Here is a 20,582-nt window from a genome sequence, read left to right on the forward strand (position 1 = left end):
TGTATGGGAAGTCTATTCCATAGCATGAGCAGTCTCTGGGTTATGAACCTGTCCCTCCAGCATGTCCTGTTGATTGTGGAAGTGAGGTTGAGGTCTCTGGAGTGTGTGGTGTGGAGGGATTTGGATTTCTTTAGATGTAGCATTTCTAACAGAGCTGGGTCAGACATGGCTTTGTAAGTCAAGCAGAGATCGCCTCTAAGTAGGTGATATGAGACAGAGAATAGTTGGAGTTTTTTGAGTCTGTCCATATAGGACAAGTGTTTAAGGCCTGCGATCCTCTTTATGAAGTATTTTTGTGGCCCCTCCAGTTGCTGCAGGTATCTAGTGAGGTACATGCCAAATGGGGTGTTGTACTCAATGATTGGCCTAATGAGGGAAGAGTAGAGGGTGACAATGACCTCTTTCTTCCTGGATGCAAAACGCTTAGTAATGAGATGCGCCACACAGAAGGACTTTCTGACCACAGTGGCAATGTGGTGGTCAAAAGAGAGGTTGCTGTCAACCTGTGTTCCCAGATCTCTTATAATGCCTTTTGTGTTCAGTGGACTACCATCAATGTGGTAATTCAAGGGAACCGGATTTTTCCCAAAGGGGATGAAGGCACATTTTTTGGCATTGAGCTTAAGGCCATGGTTCTGACACTAGTCGTTGGTCTCATTGAGGTCTTTTTGTAGGATGTCAGCATCACTTGGGGAGTTAATAATAGCTCCCAACTTGCAATCATCTGTGAATGTAAGATTATTAAGATTATTGCCTGTCATTTGGGTACTCAGTTCTGTAAAAATATTCTATAAGAATAAGTACTAGAAAAATAAAACCATGTTATGCCTTTTCTAGAACCCATCCTTTAACACTCTGTGCATTTCCCAGTTTCCGCATGCATTACTTTCAACATATTGTTTACTGTTGCACTACTCCAAGAAGGTGAAACTTTGAAAGTGGTCTGCTTCATCATACTTTAACTTTCTCTTGGCCAATTTGTTTGCTAGCTGAACCTGTCTTGTTATTACAATGAATTTATTTTTGTATTACTTATTCTTAGTTATCTGTGTCCTAGCACTGATCCACATGAAATTCTTTTCAGAACACAGTGGTGGCTGGTGACGTCAAATTAAAGGGGGGCTGCAGGAGACAGCTGAATGGGTGGGGCCAATGGGAAGGGGTGTGGCCAACTAGAAAGGAGTGGAGCTATGCTCAAAACCACAACAACCGGAACTTTAATTAAATATGCTGCACTGGGTGCCAAACCATCATTACAAGAGTCCAATCAAGACAAAATGAAGTGTAGAAGAAAAAATATTTCAATGCATTGGCTACATGACAACTTACTTAATATCTAGATGGAAACACAAAGGTTGTGAGGCATGAAAAAATAAATTACTTTTTAAATACATTACTGGAATGCCAGTCAAAATCAAGTATAAAAAACAAACATCCTTTAACTCAAGCTACTTCTCATTGCACTGCAGTTCTAATTATAATTTATATTCAGCTTTATAAAATTACCAAGTAACATGCTGAAAGTAGCAATCTCTGTGATACCCCCACTTGTAAAAATGTTTCTTATCTAAAAAAGACTTGCTGCCTGACAACAACTATCTACTTGTTTATGGGGAAGACATTATCAAAGTAAAAAATGAACAGCAAACAAGAAAGAAGCTCAAGATAAATTGCTTAAAGGATTACTGCACAAGTTATGGACCACACATGATAGATTAACATTCTGTTTAGTTTACAGGTAAAGCCTGCAAAGATTATTGCAAGTCTCCAACAAATGTAATGAGCTTTTGAAAATACTGTAATCCTGTCCTTTATTACAAATACTGTTATATGCATTTCAATTCCTAAGGCTTATGCGTTATCTAGTTATGTAAATATTCTCTGCATGGCAACAACAAAAAAGCTTTCAATGTTGGTAATTCTTTAACAGTATGAAAACCAAACAGCAGGTGCAGATCCAAAATGAATAAACCAAAAAGGACGAAGAATCAGGAACAAGTTATTGTGCAAGAACCAGGATTTTATCGTTGCAACACTCGAACCACCAGGTTAAAAACAACCACAGATAATCCACTCACATATGTGAGTGGATTATCTGTGGTTGTTTTTAACCTGGTGGTTCGACTGTTTCAACAATAAAATCCTGGTTCTTGCACAATACTTGTTCCTGATTCTTCGTCCTTTTCGGTTTATTCTTTAACAGTATGCTTACTAAAGCTTACTTGCATTTTACAATCTCTGACAAGCTTATCTAATGGTCATTAAAGCATTGCTACTTAAACACAGAGCAACAGGGCACTGCGACAGCATGCATTTTCTGAATAATCTTCTTCTTCTTTCGGCTGCTCCCATTAGAGGTCACCACAGTGGCTCATCTGTTTCCATTTCTTCCTGTCCTCTGCATCTTGCTCTGTCACACCCACTACCTGCATGTCCTCTCTCACCACATCCATAAGCCTTATCTTAGGCCTTCCTCTTTTCCTGTTACCTGACAAATTCATCCTTAGCATCTTTTTCCCAATATACTCTGCATCCCTCCTCAGCACATGTCCAAAACAATGTAATATTGCCTCTCTGGCTTTGTCTCCAAAACTTCCAACCTGGGCTGACCCTCTAATATACTTGTTCCTAATCCTGTCCACCCTTGTCACACCCAGTGCAAATCTTAACATCTTTAACTCTGCCACGTCCAGCTCTGACTCCTGCCTTTTTGCCAGTGCCACTGTCTCCAACCCATATAGCATAGCTGGTCTCACTACCCTCTTGTAGACCTTCCCTTTCACTCTTACTGGTACTCGTCTGTCACAAATCACTCCTGACACTCTTCTCCACCCACTCCATCCTGCCTGTACTCTCTTCTTCACCTCTCTTCCACACTCACCATTACTCTGAACTGTTGATTCCAAGTATTTAAACTCATCCACCTTCATCACCTCTACTCCCTGCATCCTTACCATTCCTCTATCCTCCTTCTCATTCACACACATATATTCTGTCTTAGTTCTGCTGACCTTCATTCCTCTTCTCTCTAGAGCATAGCATGCATTTTCTGAATAATAAGAAGCATAAATCAACAGTATAGAAATATGACAGAAAACTAGAACATTTTGCAAAATCAAGGACAGATGAAAAGCCACGGTTGTACTTGTGGTCTACCTTGGATGGGGGAATACGCTGCACACTTAACTGCATAACTGCTCCTTGACTTGCTTGGACACATCCAGAGCCACTACAATGAGGAGTGGGGTGCAATAAGTATGTCACTATTTGAAATGTCTCTGGCTGACAGTGATGGCTCTGACATTCATACCTCTCAACCTCAGAGCAAAAAATCTGGACAAAGTCATACATAGAAGTGGGACACAGGCCCAAAAATAAGGACAATTTTAAATATTGTTGTTATAAACTTAGAAATAGTAGTATGTCTTGCATTAGTATGAATTTTCTGAAGGGTAAGAAATCTGAAACTCAAATATCTGCCATTATTTTCTAACTTCAATCTTTAATGATTTGCCACTAATTTTCCAGAAAACCACAATTTTATGAAAACCAGACAAAAAATGTGATACAAAAATATAAAATTGCCACACAATACAGCTGGGAACCTGTCAAACAAGGGACACCTTTTTAATATTAGTACTGTTAACTTGAGCAGCTGACAAAATAAGAGCATCTACATGCATTTCTGAAATAAAAGCAAACTATAACTCTAATAATTACAGTTCTTTATAATTGTAAACCCTCCACATTTTCTTCCAAAATTGCCATTTTGTGGTGGGATTATTAGGGGGAGAGCAACATTTTGAGCCAAAATTGGGGACGATTGAGAGGTTTGGATATTTGTAATTCTATATCTATAATTTTATTTGCACATACCTCTCAACTTTTTAATGCAGGAAATCTGGACAAGGCCACATATATTGGGGGAACATACAAACAGTACTAAAAATTGCTCTTGTATAAACTTAAGACAGTTGATAGAGTAGTAGGTCTTGCTTTAGCATGGATTTTTCTGAAGGTTATGATGTCTGAAACTCAATGTCTTGCATTACTTAGTGACTTCATTCCTAAATGATTTGCCAGAAAACCACAACTTTTATGAGGAACAAACCAAAAATAAGAAGCAAAAATCTATTCATTCTGCAAAAATCTGGACGGTTGAGAGGTATAGTTCAGCTAGGGCTGTCTGAGTTTGCTGCACCTCCCCCCTCACAAACTCATGGTTCAATGGAACCTCCCCCCTGCAGCCATTCCAATGTCCCATTCCTTGGTTATTTCACCCCATTTACCATAAACACTGTAATGTGCATACTGCTTTACTTCTGCAATGATTTGGATTTCATTTGAAAGTTTTATTTTCCATTTTACAGCACAAACCCTAATAGATATCTGCTAAACAAAGCAACACAGTCTCACAATGAAAATAGACTTAGCATTAAAACTTCTCTGCCTTTGACACTCACATTCATTGAAACAGCATTGAAACCCACATTCAAAGAAAATACATTTTGCCAGTGGCAGATAGAGATTAACTTTGGACCATTTTCTAATCATAGGCCCCTTGAACAAGAAACATACACATGCTCTTTGATATACATTCCTGATTGTATTAAATTATATTCCTTGTACAATACAAGGGTCTATATTAAATTAGCAAATGCTTAGAAAAGTGAACGCTAATTCATCGACCCCTTTTAAGCAAAAGCTTAAAATCTAGAACACCCGGAACAGCATTTTTTTTTCACAGAAAAAAAATCGCTGGTCCACAAAAAAAAAAAAAAAAAAAAATTTAAACATTTTATAATGAGGGGGGTGACCCCCCTACTTAAATATACCAACTCCAAGATCGCACCACAGTGGAGGAAATGTCGAATTCCTGGAACCGGCTCAGCGATTTTTTTCCCTGTGAAAAAAAATCGCTGTTCCGGGTGTTCGAGATTGTAAACTTTTGCTTGAAAGGGGTCGATGAATTAGCGGTCGCTTTTCTAAGCATTTGCTAATTTAATATAGACCCTGATACAGTACAGTTTTCGATGGCATTTTAAATTTATTGTTTTGAACATTTTTCCAGTAAACAATTAAACAAAATGCATGCACCAATAATGACAAAACTGCCCAATTCAGAACATTTCCATCATAAAAGTCTACTCAAACTTCTACAGTCCACAAGTATCAGTAAATATGCACAATCTCTGAAGAAGTAAAAGCCATCTAAATAATTCCATATTAAAGAGATCTGTAACTAATGAAGAGGTTGCTGCTAGCAAACAACTTTATATGTCATTGTTTCATCACTTAAGGTTAATCACTTGTTAACAGAGGGAGTGGAGCTAGGAACTAAAATTTCTATTTAAGGAGTAAACTAAAACATTTCAGAGCTTTACCAGAAAGGCTCATCCAGACTCCGCCCTCCCACCCATTTAAGTTGTCTTGTTAAATACCACTGTCTTTCTAGTTGCCCGCCTCTTATGTTAATCTGACCATATATCTCATTCCTCTCTACTTTCACTGGCTTATGTGAGTAATCACAAAATCATCATTTTTGAAATCCCACCCCTTCAATTAGTTAAATTTATTGGCCATCCTACAGTATTTCATAGTACCAAAATACAAAAGTGACCACCCCTTTCAATCCATCTTGCTGTTTTAAAAATAGTAACTCTCTACTAAACCTTAACTTTTTAAACAGGTAAAACTCAAGTTACCTACTTTCACATCTAACTTCTCTAGTGCACACTGCAGAGTGCATTCTTTTCAATCTTACCTTTAAGCATCCCTGTGACTAGCACTTTCTCTAATACCTGCTGGAAAGCACTAGGAAGCCTTAAACTCATACAAACACTGAACTCTCCTTGCTAACAAGGAGAAATTAATAGTAGGCACTAAACAGCCTATAATTGCAAAGTATCTTGCTAAGGAAACAGCTCCTATACTTTACAAAGAAAAAAAAAGCCCCAAACCAGGCATGTCCAAGGGTCAGCTTCCGTGATTTCTCCTGTCCACCTGGTGAATCTGGGCATACTGGGGCAATGCAGCAATTGCCTCATGTACACAGACAACCCTCTCCTCCTACCACCCAACACTACAACCTGTGAGAGATGCACTTACATAGCCAAAATGGAAGCAAAGCTCTCTCCACCCAAGATTGTGCTAAACAGTCAAGAGGAGAAGGTTAACACCCACACTACACCTCAAGCAACACATAGCCCTTCTAAACCCGCACCACCAACACCCACATATAGCAACACTAAATCCACATATGCAGAGGCCCTTAACTGTAACCTGCCCAAACAACAAAGACCTCTGAAGCTGAAACACAAACAAACACCAATCACAACCAATGTGTCACATAGTTCACAACACCAGTGTGCCACCCAGCAACAGCCCCTAAGGCAAGACAATGTACCTAACACTTTAGTCATAGGTGACTCTATAGTCCGCACACTGATGTCCCTCTCACCAGGTTGAATAAGGAGAAAATTACAGTCAGCTGCCTGTCGGGTGCCAGGATCCGCCACATAACGCATGCACTCAAGTCACTCCACAACAAGTACAAATATGACTCTGTCATTGTCCATGTTGGAGTGAATGACTTGAGACGTACCTCCCTGGACTACATGAAAAGAGACATGGAAGAGCTCTCGGATCATGTGGCCCAGGCAGGTATGACCCTAGCCCTGAGTAGCATCCTGCCTTTGCCCAGAATGATACCACAATATAAGGATAAAATGATTGACTTCAACAATTGGCTAAGCTTATGGTGTCATTCAAAGGGGATCCAGTATCTGTCTGCCTGGGATGACATGATTGACAGACCATGATGCTTTGCCAGAGATGGTCTGCACCTGTCAACCCTGGGATTCAGGTTACTGGCTAAGGCTCTTGCCACCCCTATAGTGCCTTTTTTAGGCAAACTTCAAAGGACAAAACCACCACTGTAACAGGTACAAGCATGCAAAATCTGAAGGTAATGCTACTCAATGCTAGAAGTCTAAACCTCAAAATGCACTCTCTCGAGGCACTCCTAAAAATGGAGAACATCGATATCTGTGCAGTAACTGAGACCTGGTTCAAGGCTCCAGAGAGCACCACTGCAATACCAGGCTACAACCCTTACCACACTTTTCGGCCACCAAACCAGGACCGAAACACTAAACGTGGAGGAGTGTCAATATTCACCAAGGATATTCACACCACCAGGCTAGTTGTCCAATACAATGTGTCTGAAATTCTCCAAGTGCAACTAACACTAGGTAAGACTGCAATCCAAATTGTAGCTTGCTACAGATCCCCCACCATACCCCAAGATTCTTACTGCACCTTTCTAAACATACTGGAAAATATTAAGATAGAACCAAACACCCTAATACTGGGTGATTTTAACTACCCTGCCATTAACTGGGAAAACTACTCATGTCCCAACACCTTTGCGCAAAGTTTCTTGGAATTCATAAATTCCAACGCCCTGGATCAACTAATCCATAGTCCCACCAGGGGCTCCAATATCCTAGACCTGGTCATTACCAACATGGGAAATCAATGCTCCATACCTATGGTCACCCCCTAGTTAGTCAGGTCTGACCATAAGCTAATCACCCTTAACATTCACATCCCAACCCCACCCCCCAGTAAAGAAACCACCATAAAAAACTTCTCCAAAGCCAACTTTATGCTACTCAAGTCAGAAGTGACAAACTTCATGACACCCACGCAGACGGGAACTGAAAGTTCAACTGCTGAATCCTACACTAAGGCACTGTACGAGCACATTCACCATGCATGAATTATGCCATCCCAAATAGAGCCAAAATGCTCTCATCTAAAAAAAGGAAGCCAATCTGGCGGTCCCCTGCCATAAACAAACTTTACAACAAAAGGAAGAAACTTTTGCAGAAAAGAGGAAAATCCCAGGATGCAAAAAACTCCCTTACTAGCCTCAGTAAGAAACTGAGATGCCTCATAAAATCCTCCAAAGCTAGTTACGAAAATAAAATTGCCAAAGATTCCAAAGACAACCACAAAGCATTCTATAACTATGTCAAGAATCTAAATGGCAATGCTCAGATCTGCTCTGAGCTAAAACAGAATGGCATTAAATATACTGATCCGAAGGATATTGCCAATATCCTGGCAGATCGATTCAGTGCCAACTTCACCCCCTCTCACCCCTAAATGGCCCATCTCAATACCGGAAGATTGCCAAATTCCAGTAATAACGGCCACACAGGTACAAAATGCACTCTCTAAAGCCAAGAATACAGCATCCATGGGACCAAATGACATCCCGGGCTGTGTACTACATGAACTACAATATGAACTGGCACCTCACCTAAGTTTCATGTTTAATCATAGCCTCACCTCAGGTTTCATGCCCACTGAGTGGCGCAGAGCTACAGTTATCCCAATCCACAAGGGGGGATCCACCTTGGATCCCGGAAACCCATCAGTCTGACAAGCCTTATCTGCAAGGCCATGGAGCGTATTATCATGGAACTTATAAACAAAGACATTGGCAACCTTCAAACACTGGACCCCACCCAGTTTGGGTTTGTGAAGGGCCGATCTTGTCTCCTGAACCTGATTGACTTCTTTGAATCAGTCTCCAGAGCCATGGATAAGGGTAAGGTGGTCCACACAGCCTATCTAGACCTTGCCAAGGCCTTTGACACCATCCCCCACTCTGGGATCATAGATAAACTTACTAAGTTGGGCATTAATCCCTATGTCACCCAATGGGTTGCTAAATGGCTTACTGATAGAACCCACACTGTAAAAGTAGCCGACTCCAAATCCAGCTCCAGACAAGTGACAAGTGGAGTACCTCAGGGTTCAGTCCTGGGACCGCTCTTGTTTGGCATCTACTTCTCTGAAGTACAGGTCAACACTAAGGGACTCTGGCTAACAAAGTTTGCAGATGACTGCAAACTGGGAGCCATTATTGAATCCCCAAATGATGTGGATACTCTACAAAAGGGCCTTACAGAAACAGATGCTTGGTGCCAGAGCCATGGGCTCAAGCTCAATACCAAGAAATGTATTGTTATCCCCTTTGGGAAAAAACATGTATCCATGAATTACCATATAGGTGGCAGTACACTAAACACAGAAAGTGTGATAAGAGACTTAGGGACACAGGTGGACAGTGGTCTCACCTTCGATAACCACATTGCCACAACAGTCAGGAAATCCTTCTATGTGGCACATCTCATCACGAAAGGCTTTTCATCCAGAAAAAAGGAGGTCATTGTCCCACTCTCATCCCTCATTAGACCCATTATAGAATACAACGCCTCATTTGGTATGTACCTCTCAAGACATCTGCAAAAACTGGAAAGGCCTCAGAAATACCTCACTAAAAGAATCACAGGCCTAAAGCAGATGCCCTACGCTGACCGCCTTAAACAACTCCAGCTATACTCTGTCGCATATCGTCTACTCAGAGGCGATCTCTGTTTAACATACAAGGCCATGTCAAACCTAGAGCTGTTGGACATGCTACACTTAAAGAAATCCCAATCCCTCAGAGCTACACGCTCCAGGGATCTAAACCTTGTCATCACAATAAACAAAACATGCTGGAGGGATAGGTTCCTGACCCAGAGACTCCCCAGACTCTGGAATAGATTGCCCATACATGTCAAGCAGAGTGCCTCTTTGGACCTCTTCAAGAGGAACCTTGACGATTGGATGGGAGAAAGGAAATTCACCCCAGGGATCACGTCAGTCGCCCTGCTAGACAGGGGTCCAGGAAAGTAAATAATGTGGGAAGAAATAGCCAGGGAATTGTTATGGCTAGGCTTGTATAGGCCCTAGGGCTGATAGCCTAGTACCAACCTATGAACCTATGAACCTATGAATAAAGTGCCTGTTGCCCTTGAGGAATACATTGCCTATGCTGCATTAAAAAAATGATAAACTGGTAGTATTGCAATAGGGAATGGATGGCAAATGGATAACAGGTTCATAGTTATTAGGTATCTTCACCAAAAAGGACTGCAGCATCCACCCCCTTTACAAGGCAGTAAAGTATCAGCAATGCATCTACCTACTGTGGGAGTAGAACCCACACCCTTCTGCATCAAAAGTAAGTACACTACCTGTTGTGCTATTACCAATACACGTTGACTTAGCATAAGCAGCACTAAACTTTTGTTCCCCTGCAGCTCTCAGCTCCTTGTAAAATCTACTTGACACTCAGCTGTATCTCTGAACTTTGCAACACAAGAAATCTGGAAAAAGCCAAAATTTATTGGGGGGGGGGGACAAAAGCCCAAAAACCAGGGACACATTTCAAACATTGCTTGTATAATGGAAAGTTGCTAGAAAAAATGCTGTATTACCACCATACATTTCACTGCCAAGTCTCGAACCCAGGGGAGCAACATACCACTATGCCAAATCCGCTGTTTTATGAAAGAGAGGAAGACTGAAACTTAAATGGCTACCATTTAGTGAATTCATTTCTCACCATAGCTCTCAACCTCATAGCAAAAAACACGTGGACAAAGCCAGTAATGGGGGAATACAGCCCCCAAACATATTCAGTGAATTCAGTTCTCACCATAGCTCTCAACCTTAGCACAAAAAACCTGGACAAAGCCAATAATGGGGGAATACAGTCCCAGAAATAGGGACAAATTTCAAATATCCATGTTATAAACTTAGAAAATTGCTGGAATAAAATGTTTTGTGTTGCCATGTACTTTCTGAAGAATATGAAGTCTGAAATTCAAATGCCTGCTATTTTTATTTAACATTTGTTAACCAGGAAAAGTCTGACTTGGAACAAAAGCCAATTTTCAGCAGAGCAGGGACAAACACTCCAGAGATGTGTCTTTGTAAGATGGGAAGACATGCAAACTCCACAGCCAAGAATCAAACCAGAGAACCTGTAGCTACTAGACAACAATGCTACCAGTGCACCACTGCACTACTGACTTTGCAAGTTAAGCAAACATACATAAACCACAGATTTTATGAGGAACAGAAGAAATATGAGGCAACAGTCTGAAAACTTTTGACAAATAGTGGTGGGTAGGGAATTCAGGCCTTTGCCATCTGCACCCAAGGTACAGGATTCAAGCCTAAGTATTCTCTACCTGCCACTAGTATATAGCAACTGGGGCATTACACACACACCAGCTGGTTTCCTTCTCCATAGCTCTCCCGCAGTCCTGAATAGTCTCCTTAGCTCACCCATGCAAACTAATGGCTGGTTTCCTGGCTCAGGCTGCAGCCTGTGGGTGATGCAGTCCAGTGTCCTTCCACTGCCCATGCAAACTAAGAGTTGGTTTCCTGGCTCAGGCTGCAGCCTGTGGGCAATGCATTCTGGTGTCCTTCCATTCTGTGCTGCCATCACCACACAGACTTCTGGGCTGCAGGGCAGAAATGCCTTTCTCCCCTATCCAGACTGCCTAACACAGCAGTCTGTAGTTCTGTACCAGGAACTCCAAGCATGCATACTTGGAGTTCCGGGACTTGTGATTTATTTATTTTTTTTATTTTGTATTTCATTCTTTTATTTCTTTTCTTCTTTCCTTCTACAGGTGGGGGGGGGGGATTGTGGTCCTGCAGTCTATAGCACGAGCCACCCCTGTCAGAACACAAACAAGGAGCATAACTGAAGATTCACCGTCACCTAACATTGCTTTTTATCAGTCATTTAGTTAATGGGTTAATTGCTATGGGCATAACTGGTTTACCTTGTAACGGATACAAGTGACTTGGTCTCAATCGCACAATAAGTAGATGAAGGTTGACAGAATCAAACTCTGGACTAGAAGAAAACAACTTATTAACAGCTCATAGCCATAGCACTCTCTTCTAATTGACAGACATATCTTTATCTCATATGTACTTCTTTGGACACTACATCTCTGACCCTCTTCTTTTTCCTTATCTTCCAGTTCCTAACTGAACAGTTATATCTGTGGTAAAGATGAAGGAGGAATACTTCACTTAAGATCTGTTTTCTGTTGCACTACATTGATTTTTTCCATATCATCAAGCCTAACAATGCAACCGTCTTGTTGTTTTTGTACTTTGCATAGTATATGCAGGCATATCCTACTTACAGTTATCATCAATATCAGCTTTGCATTTGTTTTAACATGTCATACAGCCTTAACAAGTCAACTTGTCAGACATAGCTCTTAACTTCCTTGCTCAGTAATCAAGAACAATGCCAAAAATATTTGTAAATATGAGTCTAGTTTACTTAAAATATTAATAGAGCAACAGGTTTCATCAGCACACGTTTTCTAACCAATAACAAGTATGAAACTTTGATATCTGGTATTATCACCATACTTTTCAGTGATTTACCAGAAATTCAGAACTTCTGAAAGGGACAAGGCCAAATTCAGACATATGCTGTGCGACCCTGTTGGTCAAGTTCATATACTGTAATTAATCTTTTCTTCACTTGTATTTTTACAGGCTGCAGGCACAAGTTATTACCTCATACTATGTTGAGTGTAAAGCGAATGAGGTTAAAACTTATCAAGTTCAGTTTGTTAATATTTAACACCAGTATTACTTTACTTTTGCTATTAGAAATTGGTGCAGGTGCATTTTCACCCATGATACACTTTTGGATATTTTTTTTTTTTTGTCGCTGGTTTTGCAATGACAAAGTATGCATACAAGAAAAGTTTGTGTGTGGAATTTCTACATGGGTGCCCTCTACAAAAAAAAGAAGCTTTTTAGAGGTTTCATAGGACTGAAGTTTGACTAGTTTGTTTACTTTATTTTATTGAAGCTTCAGTCATTATAAATTCATGGAACCATAGGTAAAATGAGCTAGGGGGACTCTTCCCTTCTGTGCTTTGCACTGAAAGCATAGTGCCACCTTTCTGTGCAATCACCTTCAGTTTCCAAGCCAGCTGCTGTGCCCACTCTAATGTTCACTAACAGGTTTCTTTGCCCACCTTCTACCATCTTGAAATCTATATTCTACAAATACATAACTTTATGTTTGAATGGGGTGCATTCCCTCTTCATACCTTGTGCTGATTATCCTGCATCAAAGCAATTCATCCTTTATTTTATTCATGAATGTTCTCTATTACATCGTATCAATTGCCCTGTTGCCCCAGTTTTTAACCCAAGAAAAATCCACATCAGGTACCTACTTTATAATCTATCAGGATTTTCCAGAACCATACATGTCATAATCAATTACACACAAGAAAGACTGAAGTCACATACAGTCAGCTGTATTCCTTGTAGATACAGGGTCTTAAAAGGACTGAAGGGGATTCAATAAAGCCTAAATGGTAATTTATATCATGTGTGCATTGAGGCATGATGTGCACATAGCCACGAAAAGTTTTAGATTCAATAAACTCAGTGTAGTACACACACAAGCAAACATGGCAATTTCCATGGCATGCAAATTACAGCATAAGTAGCTGAATTGTATGCTAATGAAGCAAACCAACACTGTGGAGTGTTTCAACAAGCTGTAAAGAACTGTGTAGACTCTGTGCTTGTGTTGTCTGTGTATTCGAAAACTTTTCGAATACAGCCACGGAAAAGGAGTCTACACAGAAACAAGAGCAAGTAAAAGTGAATAGATTTGAAAAGAACTGACCTTAACATGTAACAGCAGACACATTATGACATCATTAGACATTGGCGATGCTACAAAAGTAGAGTAACAATAGCAGCAATTCTTTTTAAATGCCATGATATAAATACAACTTTGCTCTCCCACCCTCAAATAGGTTGGTACTAAGCTATCAGCCCTAGGGCCTATACAAGCCTAGCCATAACAATTCCCTGGAAAGGGACATCTGCCTCACACAGACTTGCACACACACTAACCCCCCTCCATATACACTGGGCAGTTGCAGGATTCAAACCCCTACCTAACTACATTATGACACTCGTGACGGACGCATTAGCGGAGCGCGCTATTCGAATTACTCATAGCTAATGGTAGACAGCTAAAAGTGTAAACCCCATGAAACAGACTATTCATACTGTCATGTAAACATATGCAGGATGTAGCTGACAGAATACAGTTAACGTTTATCAAAAACTGTATTCCTCTCTGCAGATGGATAACAAAGTAATACCTTCCCTTGTGTTTACAACATTGGGCTGAACTTCAGTTTCCCTGCCTACACGGTTACCAACTGTATATTCAGGGCTGCCAGAACAGTGAAGATGCAAATGAGGTCAAAACTCATTAGAACTGCTGAATCCCAAAAAATTGTAACCATGCAGGGATGTTTAGTTCATGCAGGCACTTCCACAGTCTTTGTTTTCAATGAATGGCAACAGAGAATGATGACATCAGGGGTGTGTGTGTCAGGTTACACTTATAGAATAGTATATGTAGGTCTGTGAAGTGTGAAAGTGCATGTAAGCGGTGCACCGTTCATAAGTTCTGTTTCATCCTCTTTATTGTTTGTTAAAATGTGTCATCTCTGTCCACTTTGTCATTTTTCTTTTAATTTTTCTCTTTGTTTGCACAATGCAGCATTTAGAGCAACCATAAGAAAATGGAGGAATGATTGGCAGGTTTCTCAGTGCTTGTCACATAACTATTTCTGTGGCAGCACATGTATGTGTAGGGCTAGAGTATAGATGGTCCTAGGCAACAGTACAGGGTCTGCAACCTTTCCTTCACTTTTTGAGCTGCATATTTGCATGATATCACAGGAATGGAGGAAAGTAATAAGATTTCCTGTGTTTACCTTATTTAAGTGTAGGTGCACACAGCGGTGCAGAGGTGTGCATAGGGCACTAACGAGCGCCAACAGAGTTAACATACTCAGTTAAGCAGCAGGTGTTAATTACAACATAAGCAGGTGATTTTCAGCATGGTGAAGCTATGCAACAAGCTATAAAGCATCTATGTAGCCTCCATTATGTTTTTTTCTGAATACTTCAAAACCATTGAAGTAGATACAAGGAAATGTTAGCCCTGAAATAAAATTATGTCAGCTGCTGCATTTGCAAGGTAAGTCCTGAACCTAGAATGTATTCTTTAATAATATTATGGCATATCCTTGTATTTCTTAACTTAGTGCAGTAATCAAGTAAATAGTGGTGGATTTATACAGAAAGTATTTAACATGTGACAGTAGACACTTATTTTACTTATATGTGCCCATTACTATTTTTTTTATTATTATTATTATTATTATTCTCATTTTTAATTGCATTTTTGTGTGATGTGCAGTATAGTGCAAACAGTGGAAGAAGGGAACAAATAAATTTCAAGTTTGGCTGTGTTTATCTGGTTTGTGCAAAGAGCGGCAGAACACCTAAGAAGCAGATAGCTAATAATAGAAACTGGATACATTCTATTGATGCTCTTAGACATTGCGAAAACCTGGCCTGGAGTACAGATGGTACTGGGTTCTAGTACAGAGTGTGCAACCTTTGTTTTACTGCTGTGACATTGCAGTTTGCAGCGATGAAGTGCAGTGTAGACAACTGTATTCTTAACATTCCTGTGGCAATGGGTGTTAGTGTAGGACTGCCATACACATGGTCCTGGGGCTGAATACAGTATATTCTATACAGTATTACTTTTTCTGATGGAGTAATCTATGTATTATCACATTTATGATCAAATGTATGACTGTGGGTACACTATGTACTATAGTCCTGTAAATGTATTCCTGCTATCTGAACCAGCATGGCCTTAACTTTTCCAAAAACATACATACACAACTGCCTATACATGCAATTGCTTGCTACTGTTGCATTCTGCTTGTCAGATATTAGCAATACGGCTTGCATTTGCATGCTGCTTACCTACGTGCAAACAGGTGTAACTCGTATGAGTGTATACTTTGTTAACCATCGCACAAGTCTGCAGCTCACTGTGCTATGGAACTGTAGATATGATGCTTTCTTATTGGTGTTTATTGTTCATTTCCTTTGTATGACATAAAACTATATGTGGAAACACTGCAATCTAAGGGCATGATCTAACTATATGTCATATATGTACAATACATCCATTTGTTGCCCCCCCCCCACCAAGCAGTGCAGTCCTGGGGTCTCAGTATTTTTCCACACACACACACACACACACACACACACACACACATATATATATATATATATATATATATATATATATATATTATATATTATATATCAACCACACTACAAAGTGTAATGCTGTGTGCTCCCTCATGGACAGGGCCAATTGGTGGTGCTCACAACCTCATTTTGCTAAACTCAAATATTCAACTATGCTCAATAAGGGTACTTGTGTTTTTACACAGCTAGGGCACTACACACCATAGTGCAGTTAGGCTACTGGCATCATATGACCTTATGAACTGAAGTGCCTATGCAGGCCTCCCAACCTGTTGTCCCCCACATGGCCTGCTGATGTCACCTACTATAAGTTCACCTGCAATCTTGTATAAATCATACTTGTGCTATGGCGCTTGTGTATAATACTGAACTCTGTAGTCTGTGTACTTATATAGGCAGGGGTTCTGCTCTCACTGCAGTCAACTGTGTATGTGTATGTATGGGGCCTAGCCAGAAGAACAAGTGTGTATCCTGCAGTTACCACCCCAGTCCCATAAACTGACAGTATTTTGAAACTTGCACCTGCCTACAGAGCCATTTCAGGCAGGTCTTCCAACTTCTTCTCTCCAACATGCACTGCTGGTGTCATTCAGTATCAGTTGACCTGCAGCCATGTAAAAGTCAGACTTGTGCCATGACACTTGAATAAAGTAGTGTGTTCTGTAGTCTGTGCACTTAGGTAGGGGTCTGTTCGCACTGCAGTCAACTTGGTGTGTGTGTGTGTGTGTGTGTGTGTGTGTGTGTGTGTGTGTGTGTGTGTCTAGTCAGCAGAGTAGATGTACTAGCCTACAGTTACTTCTCCAATGGCATAGCTTGCCGATATTTCACAAGCCTATACATCCATTTCATGCAGCTCTGACAACCTCTTGTCTCCCACATGGCCTGTTGCTTTCATCTACTATAAATTCACCTGCACTCCTGTATAAATCAGACTTGTGTCATAGAGCTTATGTTAAGTACTGTGTTCTGTAGTGTGTGTGTGTGTGTGTGTGTGTGTGTGTGTGTGTGTGTGTGTGTGTGTGTGTGTGTGTGTGTTTCTACTCAGCAGAGTAGATGTGCTATCCTACAAGTACTTCTCCAGTGGCATGGCTTTCCAGTATTTTGATACTTGCACAAGCCTACACATCCATTTCATGTAACTTTCATAATCTCTTGTCTTCCACATAGCCTGCTAATGTCATCTACTATAAGTTCACATGCATTCCTGTACAAAGCAGACTTGTTTCATGGTACTTGCTTTAAGTACTGTGTTCTGTAGTCTGTGCACTTAGATAGGTAGGGGTTCTATTCTCACTGCAGTCAACAGTGTGTGTGTGTTTGTGTGTGTGTGTGTGTGTGTGTGTGTGTGTGTGTGTGTGTGAGCTGTTAGTTGACATTACAAAGAGCATTTTTACCAGCATGTGGGATCTGTTATTACTGTATGCTCAGCAGACAATGCTGATGTCATCGGCTATATCAGATTATTGCATATGCATGATTAGACACTGGCCTGGTGACCAATCAGATGTCACATCATCCAATACCAGACAGATTACAGTGACATGTCTTTTCATATATCCACATACATCATGGCATGTTTTTCAGGCCCTGTGTTATCTTGATGAGAAAGCCCTGTGGACTGTCCAGCTGCTGCATGTGTCTGGTGAGGTGCATGCATAAGAAAGCATTATACTGCATTACTGTTCTGATGAGATTTGACTACAGTGCTGTCATACAATCCTGAGATCTGAATGGAATAGCATGACTTAAGATGTGCACTACATATTTGTACTGGAAAATCATTAAAGGAGAACCATACCCACAGACTCAAAAAACATGTTTATTTCATCATGGTTTGGTGTTTCCTACATTTTAACACCACACTGGGACTATTTACTGGTTTTTAAATATTGTTATATGTAATTTCTGAGTCTGACCACATGGGGTCTGACATCTTGAAGCAATTCTGATTGTTTAGTCTACCAATAGGTATCCCAAAATGCAGTGCTCATCTGTAAAAAGTTACATCATGCAGACTTCTTTCTTCCTAAAGCTCTTGTCACTGCATTGATTTTACATGCATACATTGCTGTCTTTCAGTCAGTTTTAAGTAACATTTCATGCTGTTCAATGACTACTTAAAACACAAACCTTGTAAATGCCACAGAACAGAATTTCAAAGTGCTTTTTACTGCTAATTCTTTATAGAATGTCTAAACTGCATTTTTGTGAAGCCTGAATTGTACTACTTTGACTCATCTTCTACCCCATTTATACCTAACTTCTCTAGCTGTCAAAATGCTAAGGGTAATTTGAGCTCTTACCTGCTGTGATTTACAGCTCATAGCAGGAGACTTGACTGTACTGTTTCCTTGTTCTAGCCTTTACTTTCTATATGGGTAGGGGAAGGACCAGGGAGCTGTGGCATCACAGCATGGGTGAGTTTTTAGGACAGTCATGATGATGTTAGTTTGGGGAGGCAACTGGCCAGAAAACTACCTGTATTCAGAGGCATTGATGACCTCAATGAATTGGAGAATGCAGCAAGGGTGGGATAATTTTTTTTTTGAAAATGAAACCACCACATTACAGTAAGGTACTGCTCTAGTGTAGAGAAACAGTCAATTTAAAATATTTTAAATTCTTTGTTGTTGTTTATTCATAGCAGGGAAATAAATAGGGAGAAAAAGGACAGAGAAGTTGAGCATTTAATAATAGAATCCTATTGTTGTCCTTTAAAGAGAAAAGTTAAAAAGTAATGAGATACATTGGAGTTACTGACGTCACAACACTTACAAGAGAATATGCTATAAAATAGTGAAATGATGATGCTATCCACTGTATAACTTGGCAAGGCAAATATAAGTGGCAGGTACAATTATCATTTCAACAGCACAAATGCAGATATACTAAGGACTAATGTAGCTATGCACCCTGTGCATCAGACACAAAGCTTTTGTATCCCTGAATCCAAATAAATGAAAACAAGGATATGGCACAGCTATCATGACTTGCACAGGGTTTGGGGGGCATGAGGCCTAGTCTGACACAAAAAAATCTGTGAGTGTACGTGAGTAAGAAAAGGAAGCAGGTAGGCTGAACCATGCAACTGCTGTGTGTGTGTCTGTAGGGGTGCTCAATGTGAAATTGGTGTGTGAAAGTCTACATGAATACAGCCAAGCTCAGTGCTAGCTCTACATCTTGGTATGTCAGACAGGTCTGAGCCATGCATAGTAAAGTTGAAAGTTCATCATTGTCACCCCTGACCACACCAGAACTGGTTCTGCAAGGAGTTGCACTGGCATCTTCATGCCCATGGTGAGATGCAGTGCTGCTACCTGAATGTGACTGATGTCTGCTGGATGTGCTTCCTTCACAGAAATGCACAGGACAATGACCCCATGGTCTGCCACATCTGGGTGTGGACAGCACATTTACTGATGGAGGAGTAGAAGTACTGCCACTATGAGATCATGATCAGGCATGGCAACATTGGCTATCAGCAGATGTTGTGACTGACCTACAGGAATTCATCACAGAATGCCAAATTTAATAAACGAAGCTTTCGGGTTCTCTTCCCTTCATCAGCACATACAATCATCTAATTACTACATTTATATAGAGGTATAATTAATGTCACATGATAAATACCAGCCACTAAAAAATCACATTTATAAAAATTGCATATTATAATATAAATTGTATAAATAATACAAAACTTTATACTTTAGCTACAAGATTTACGTGTCAAAATTCATATAAAAAGTTACATGTAAAAAATATACATATATAGAGAGCTAACAGTAATATCCTTTTTGTTATAAATTATCTTGCTGTCGTTTAACCAATATAGGCTTTATACTAGTGGCACTATTAAGACCAGGACTAGCATCAGCCTGCAGTCTAATTATCCATTGTAGTTCTTTAATTTCTAGTGTATTATTTAAATCACCACCTCTTGCTCCCAAATCTACTGTATCTACACATCTGAACTTAAATCTATGTGTTGCATTTTCCATAATGTGCTTATATAAAGCATTTGTTTGAACCTTCCTATTAATTTCTGATTTGTGTTCAACAACACGATCCTTAAGTCTTCTTGTTGTTTTTCCCACATAACATTTTTCACAGCAGGCACAGTAGCAAGATATACTAATTTAGATGTATTACAAGTAGCCCTACATTTAAAAACATAGCTGACATTAGTTATTGGATGTCTAAAACATTAATTTGCTTCTAGAATGTCATCACAGCAGCTACAATTATAACATTTAAAAGTTCCCGGTTTAGTTTGTGTTAAACACACTTGTTTATTAAAATCTTTATAACACAAAACACTTTTTAACGATTGCTGGTTCCTATATGCGAAGCTGGGTTTTGGCACTAATATTTTCTCTATTTCAGGCATGGCATGCGGCTAATGAATTAAATGAACTACATAAGTTGTTAAACGTACTTGAGAAGAAAGTTACTACGTACAAGCAGCTGCAATGGCAGAGATTTAGTTTTACGGCATATCTGGATCTAGGCATAGC

This window comes from Protopterus annectens, chromosome 1.part0 (assembly GCF_019279795.1).
Source record: "Protopterus annectens isolate FY-2018-M chromosome 1.part0, PAN1.0, whole genome shotgun sequence".
Lineage (NCBI taxonomy): Eukaryota > Metazoa > Chordata > Ceratodontiformes > Protopteridae > Protopterus > Protopterus annectens.